Genomic DNA, 7,801 nt, shown 5'->3' with positions numbered 1-7,801 from the left:
CTGGATGTTGTGTTGAGTAGCGGGCTTCGTTCCCTCCCAGGTCCCGCACAGCTAGCTTAGTGTAGTCCCAGAATAATTACACGGAAACTGTATTTATTATTGTATTATTGTAGAATGAAGCAGCGGGCTTCATTCCCTCCCAGCTCCCTCACAGCTAGCTTTACACCTGAAATAACAACACACAAATTGTATTCATTTAAACACTTCCTGGCCCATTAGTTCCAGCCTCTTATTGGCTAATTCTCACATCTTGATTAATCCATTTTTAATAATCTGTGCATTAGCATAAAGTGGTGGCTTATTGGGAAGATTCTAGCCACCGTCCGTCTTGGGTAGGAGAAGCATGGCGACTGCCTGAGGCGTCTGCCTGACTCTGCTTTCTTTCTCCCACAATTTTGTTCTGTCTATTTCGCCTACCTAATTTTCTGTCCTATTAAAGGGCCAAGGCAGTTTCTTTATTAACCAATGAAAGTAACACATAGACAGATGACCCTCCCCCATCACCTGGACTTAGAATGGTTCCTTCTGTGAAGTGCTCAGAGCTCTTGATTGTTTTCACTGGTCCCCTCTCTTCTGTCTGTTTCCGTCAGTTCTTCCTTTTCTTTCTTTCCTCTCATTCTACGCCCCTGCCCTTCTTTCAATCCATTTGGTCTCTCTTTCCCCAGCTCCTCTTCTCTCTCCCTTCATGGGCACCCCTTTTCTTTTTTCTTCTCTCATCCCTTCTATTCTTGAGTGCCCACTTCATCTGCTGTAGCTATTCCCTTGGTTTTCATCTTCCTGGAGGCAGGCTGTGTCCTCCCACGAACATCTGCAGCAGCTCTTTATGCATTGGGAAACTGAGTTGGTTTCTCGGAGGTTTGGAAGCGGCTTCCAGGATGCTCAGATGATTGGTACATTTGAGTCAGCGGCAAGTTTCCCTTGCTGTATTACTTACCTGTTGCTGTGACTCTCGGGTGACAAACCCATCTGAATTCATTGTCATTTTAGAACATTGTGTTGGTTGTACCAGGTTAAGGGCTCATAGCAAAAATTCCAGAAAATGCAACTTCTAATGACATTTGTAATCTTATTTTCTGTGAGGCAAGAGCCAGGCACAGCATGCTCCATCCTCTGCGTCCAGGACTCTCAGCGGATGCACTCAGCGCTTTAGCCAGGTCTCCAGTGCTTTCAGGGCTCAGCGAAGCACGCTGTGCCCAACCTCTCTTACATGATTGGTGGAGGGACTCAGCTTTCCGGGTTCTTGGCTTCAGACTGCTATCTGCTCCCTACCACACGATACCTTCCTCTGTATAACTATAACATGCAGCTTTCTTCCCCACAGAGAGCAAGCAAGAAGTGCTAGCAAGATGGACATTATCACCCTCTATAAGCCACGCTTGGAAGTGACACATGGTTACTTTTGCCACATTTTTACCATTAAAGTTAAGCTGCCAGGTCCTGGCTGTTCTCAATAGGAGCGCTTGTGCTGTTACGAGTGCCAGTAGGGTAGGGCTCATTGCCATCCTCCCTGCTGCGGTCACTTGTTCAGTAAGTGACAATACTTTAAGAATCTCCCAGAGTAGCAATTTCCTTTGTGCTGATGAAAGCAGGATCAGGAGCCGCACGTTTCTGCCCACCTGTCCAGTGCCCTGCCTGACGTTATTACGGGTACCACTTGCTTTGATTTTCAAGAACTTCTTGTGTTGTCTTTGTCGCAGAAGGCAGTTTTTCCTCAGTATTCATCTTCTAGTCTTAGTAACGTGATTATTTTTGACACCTGAAGATTGCATTTCCAAATAGCTCTTGTGGCAGGGAGTAGCCACATGCTAAAATTCTGACCAATTCAGCCCAGACCTCAGTGCCACATAGTGGCTTCCAATAACTCTCCCTACCAGGATGCTGGGAGGTGGCTTTCCCTCCTCGTTGTACCTCCTTCATTTTCCTATTTGGAATATAATCCTAGACCATGGTGTTGAAACCACGAAGTTAAGTAACGAGAAAGAATCATGTTTACATGCTATATGAGCTCAGCAACATTTGCCTCTTGTCTTCCTGGGGCTTAAGTGAGCACTGTTAGGTATCCAGAGGGTTTAGAGGTCACGGAGGATGGGTCTCTTCATAGTCAGCAGCTTATAAAAGTAAAAATGAAACTAGACTGTGATTACTGTCAATGATAGGGCTAGAGAGGTGCCTGGCTCAGCCACTAGGAGCATGTGGAGTTCTTGGGGTCACTTAGTTCCTAGTGTTTACATGGGGCAGCTTTTACAACCACCTAGAACACTAGTTTCAGGGGATCTGACTTTTTTTTTTTTTTTTTTTTTTTTTTTTGGTCTTCAAAGTCACTCAGGTGCATGTCCCCACTGTTCCCACTTACACACATAATTAAAAATAAACATTTTGTTAAAGAATGGAATATTAGTGTTTTTCTCTGTCCTTGGATAAAAACATTCTGAATTCTCCAAAGGGTCACTGGTAGATAAACACCTAAAGCTCTGTTTGATTACTGTTTAGCAGAAGGCTTTTGGTACAGAACAAGTCACACCACTCTTCCTGTCCTTAAGAATTAATCCAAATAAACTTGTTGATCACTTGGAAAGCCAGTCTGTCCTAGAGGCTTCTGAAATTATATTAAAGCCCACTCAAAATATAATCTGGGACAAAGGTCTCTCTGGCTGTTGCTCATCTCATCCCTTATGAATAGTTCACTTTATTCTGTAATAAATTATTCCTATAGTTACTCATGCTTTGGGTATCTCACTGAATTATATTGATGGTGACCACGGGGCTGGATCATTAGTGAGAGTCCAGAGCAAGCTCCCCATGTCATTGTTAGTTGAACTTACTTTCATGGCCAACCATGCCTAGTCCTAACTAGTCCAGAGTTTAGTGCCTATAAGTGGGATGTTATATGTAAACAAAACCAAAATACGTGTTCTTATCTTAACACAGGGTTGGCAAGCTTATAGGCCAGATAGTGTAGAGAACAGGAAATAGAAACTGGTCAAGCAGTTTAGAGCAGGACCCCCCCAGAGACATGGTTCCATTCTTGTCCTTGGCTAGAAGCTGAAAATATCTTTGGTTAGACCCTGAAAGAAGAGGAGGAAAGAAACGTTCCTCACTAAGTCTTTTATAAATAGGAACCATTTTTAACTTGGGGGTCAGCAAACAGGATTTGTTCTCAGGGGACAGTTTACTGATGAAATTTTCCTTTCGCTTAGGATTAGCAGATACCCCCAGGCTAATGCTGACTTCAGCACACACTAACCTGCCTGAAGGCTCTTTCTCTCTCTTTTTAGTTTCTGGGTATTTCTTTCTCTCTCTTGGTTGACTGGAAAATGGCATACACTCCCAGAGGACGCACTCTGAGGAACCGACACAAACATGGAGCCTGAGAACTAAGCAAGTGCACATGTGATTCTGTATCATTTGCATTCGGATGCTTACTGAGAACAAGAACACTTTCATTTTCAGGGAAGAAAAACATTAGCAACCCATGTTGATAATTATTAAAACTTTATTATGGAACTGAAAAATTCAATTAAAACCATATCACCATTCTGAAATTCCACGAAATTGCATCATTTCTCATTTTCTTTGATTTATGATTCTAAGGTGACCAGTAGATTTGTATTTTCCAAAGCAATGATCATTTTCCCAATAAGAGAATGATATAATTTTACTATACTAGTTAGATCATTTAGCTCTATAAAACATTGTACTCAAAGTACAAAAATAAGTGCTTTATGCACACTCTTTAATACTGTTTTTTTTAATTTATCTTTCTTTTGGTACTCTAGATAAATCCACATAAATAACAATAAAATGAAAAGAAGCAGGGGATTGTTAACACCTGAGAAATGGAGGTACAGTTTGCTCTCATCTTCCTTTTCACTGAAAGATAAGAGAAAATAATATCTGACTATACTGCAGCCATGAAAATCCAGTTAAAAAAAGAGATTTCTACAAGGAAATGCACTAAAAATACCAATGATTAAATATTTAAACCAAGATAATGATGATTGATGTAAATAGATACAGTTGCAGTAGGAGCTCCCAAATATCTCCTAGGAATTAAAAAAACAAGTTTCAAAATAAAATTGTGTATTTGCGAAAGGTACAAAGACTGCATTGCAAATCATTTAATGCGAAAACATGAAGATGTGGCTTGCTAAATAGAGTTTGGAATTTTAGAAACACAAATAACTTAGAAAACAAAACTACTTAATGGCCAAAATGCTTTCAAGTAACGAAGCCTGGTTCCGATTGATGCGAACCGTCAATCACTTTGTACATCCCTCACAGCCGTACTTAAAAGGTTTCCAGGAGCTAAACCTTTGTTGTCTACTTCTGTATAGTTTTTGATACTTTTCTGGAGAGAAATACTTGAAAACTCATTTTCAATTGCTCAGGTTGGGTGGGGTTGCTGGAAGGGTAAGGGTTCAGGGTAGAACTGGCTTATTTTGGAGATTCTGATCAAGTGGCAAAAGCTACTAACTGATCCAGTCATGTTCAGTTTTGAAAACTGCACAATGGGCCCTTGATTGTGTGCCCACTGCAGAGAGGAGCAGAAACTTGCGTGTCTGCATTCATTGTTTCTGGAGGAGGGGCGGGTGCGTAGTAAACAAAGAGCACAGTAAACAGAGACCACATCTGTCATGAATGAACAGGTAAGTCAGCCAGCACAGCTCGTAACATTCTCAACATTGGTAAAGGCAACAGACAGAGGGCAAGAGTTTCACGAACATAGCCTGTTGATGCTATTTTCCATTAAAAAGTGACGAAGCCTTGTATAGGAGAAGGGGAAGAGTTTGGACGAGGAAGCTGAAAAGCAACAGGATGAATGAAGCTAGATGCAAAGGAAATTGTGTTCGGGAACATTCCTGAAGCAGAAGCAGAGGGGAAAATGAAGATGAAAACATTGACACAGGAAACTCTCTAGTTTGAGGTATAACTAGCTTAATTGAGAGAAAGAAGGAACCAATGAAAGCCCTGAGAATCTTCTGGCACCCTGTGAATCTTGGTAGGGGAAGAAAACATTCCCAAGAGCCATCCTTTATCTTGTCCCCCATCCAGCCTGGCCTAGATGGTGCCGGTTATGCCAAATGAAGGTGGGACTCAGGTCCACAGTCCCAGGAGAGGGAGAGGAAAAAGGGGCAAACAAGCAGGTGAGAGGGACCCCTAGAGGGAGGTGGCTCTCAGACAACTGGCCAGAGAGGTGATGCATTCATTCCCTTAGCTCTCTGTGGTACTGCACCAGTTAGCCGCTGAGCAGGTTAATCCAAGCTGTACCCGCCCTCTGACCAGCAGGATGTCTGAAAATTAATTCAAACGGAAAGCTATAGATAAAGCATTTTGCTGTTCTATGTGACTGAAAAAAATTTAAAAACCTTTAAAATGAAACAAAAACTAATATTATGTAGCAACTTATGACCCTCCTTTTTAGATATTTTTTGACGGTACTGTTTTCTTAGACGAGGTAGTTTTCCAGCCGCGTTTTGAGAAGTCTATTTGGCAGGATTTGTGTTGACTTCAGGACACACCTTAAGTCCTCTAGGACACAATTTTTGTTTACTGCAGTAGCTGTTACTCTTCTTGATTTTCTTAGGGTGTGGGATGGAAGAACAGCCATCTGAGAATGGACAGCAGTTGACAGGGGACAAAAAGAGACTCCATTTCACTTGGTTCCATTTCCTCTATTCCAAGTAACATCCAGCAGATTTTATCAACACACTATTACTTGCCAGACTTTAAAAACCAAACGCTAATTTGTTAGAATTTTCAAAATGATTTAGTTCAGGGTCTTTTGCCTGTTTCATTTGGTTGCCCTGATGATTTTAAGCTTTTCTATGAAGAACTAAGAAGTATTTAGGGATGAACCAGGAAAATGTATTAGAAGTCAGAAAGGCAGGCAGTGTTACTGCTTATTTACTAAATCTAAGATAAGTTTTAAAAAAAGGAAGAAAAGGAAAAAAGAAACCAACAACAACAACAACAACAAATAACTAAAACCCAATAACAACACCTCTACCCAAAATGACAATCCATTTTCTCTCTAGATTCAAGCTTATTACACTAAAACTTGGCTTTTCAGGGTAATAACACATGGATACTTTCTATGAATATAGTCTAATGGAATCCAAAATCTTCTCTGTATATTACTATAACAAAGTAATAGCCACCCACCCCAAAAGCCATTCCATCTGTCTACTCCGTAGTATACAGATCAGCCCCAGGGAGGCAGAGGTCATGAACAATTGTGGTTTTTCTCAAAAGTAGCTGTGCATTGTCACACTGGTAATTTTCTTAACACTTTCATTCTAAGACATTGTATCTGCATTTTGTATTTGGCAAAGGTTGAATTATAAAGAAAGAATGAAAGAGACAGAGATCTATAAAAACTTTAACAGTCCCCATGCCCCTTGCATATTGAAATCACTCAGGAATCTTTACAAAACACTGGGGTCAGGCCCACACCCCATGACACTCTCACCTAATTGGCATGTGACCCTTTAGGTATTTTAGATGTGCCACCAAATTCAGGCATTCCTATGCTCAGCGACACAATGATCCGAGGAAGAAAGTAGAAACCAGAAAATCCAGAGCCTTCCAGAATTTCAGCGGGAGGGTCTTGACTTCAGATGCTGGCTGGAATTCCTAGAACCTGCAGGTTCTGAGACATTCAACCATGATTGACATTTCCCTGGATCTGATTAGACTCTGTCCTGATTTTAGATTCCAGAATTCCATTAAGGAGTTGACAGTATTTTCTGCACTTTTGTGTTTGCTTGCCCATGAGATCTACAAACTTTCATGTGGGCCATTTTTTAAAATGGGAACTCTAGTGCTAGGTCCCCTAAATCACTAATAAAATGGGAGTAGTGTTTGGATTCAGTACTGGATTTTGACTTTCTGTTTTGAACATATACATTCTGTACCAAAGGCTCATATCCTTTTACCCTCCATCTCTGGCTCTGTCACCCCCATCCCATCACTATCAGATGTTCTGAACATTCAGGAACATTTTGGCAAGTAGCACTTTTACGAAACTCTGAAGGGATGGACTCTTAGTAACCATTGTTAGTATCCCGGTGCCCTTTGGGAATCTGGCACCATCACCCCTCAGCATATGGCAACCAGTTCCCTGACTATATGCAGGTGCAAATGTTCCTTGAAGAGACAAGCTCCATCCACTCCCAAGCTTAAGCATGTGTGTGTTCTCTCTCCTCTCTTCCCCTGCTGTTCTGCACATATTGAAAGAAGATCAAAAGAATGGAAGGGCACTGTTTCTTGGTGGATTTAATATGAACTAGGTAGAGAATTCGAAGTTAGCCTCAAGTTAATATAACTGTTTGGAGCTGGGCGTGGTGTTGTGCATCAACTATCTCAGCACAGGGATGCGAGAGAAAGGAGGACCACAAATTTGAGGTCAGCCTGGGCTACAGAGTGAGAAAAGCAAAACAAGTTCCCTTTTGTCTTTGAAAGGACTTTTTGGCCAGTTTCTGATTATGAAAATATCATAGCGTATTATGTAGATCTGATTTACGTTACCGGTGTTTGAGTTTAGCAAAAATGAGTCTGGGATAACAGAAAATAGTATGGACAAGTAAGGATTTCCAGATGAGAGAAAGTCGTTTTTCACTGTAGTGCTTGGTATTGGCATAGCTTCTATGGTTCGAGCAGCCTTGGGCAGGGCAAGGATTTTGAAGCAAAAGAGTGGTTTACGGTGTTGAATAAATACAGGGTTTAGATTGTCTTAAGCATATCTGAAACACATCATATTGATTTATAGGAAGTCCCGGAGGCTGCAAGTGTAGGAAGATGC

The 7,801-nt window shown here is 41.3% G+C and overlaps 1 protein-coding gene across 4 annotated transcripts in view; it reads right to left on the bottom strand.

The window, feature by feature from the left end:
- Nucleotides 1–3,475: 3,475 nt before the first annotated feature.
- The window catches only part of A1cf (APOBEC1 complementation factor), a 78,797-nt gene continuing 74,471 nt past the window's right edge, over nucleotides 3,476–7,801 (bottom strand). For all 4 annotated transcript variants that reach the window (XM_038342669.1, XM_038342641.1, XM_038342660.1 and 1 more), the window contains one exon: nucleotides 3,476–7,801. This exon is cut by the window's right edge and continues 727 nt beyond it. The gene's annotated coding sequence lies outside the window, so the exon portion shown is untranslated.

The sequence above is a fragment of the Arvicola amphibius genome, chromosome 1 (assembly GCF_903992535.2).
Source record: "Arvicola amphibius chromosome 1, mArvAmp1.2, whole genome shotgun sequence".
In the NCBI taxonomy this organism is placed as follows: Eukaryota; Metazoa; Chordata; class Mammalia; order Rodentia; family Cricetidae; genus Arvicola; species Arvicola amphibius.
Note: the sequence above shows the minus strand (reverse complement) of the source record. Positions and strands in the feature narration are given on the sequence as shown.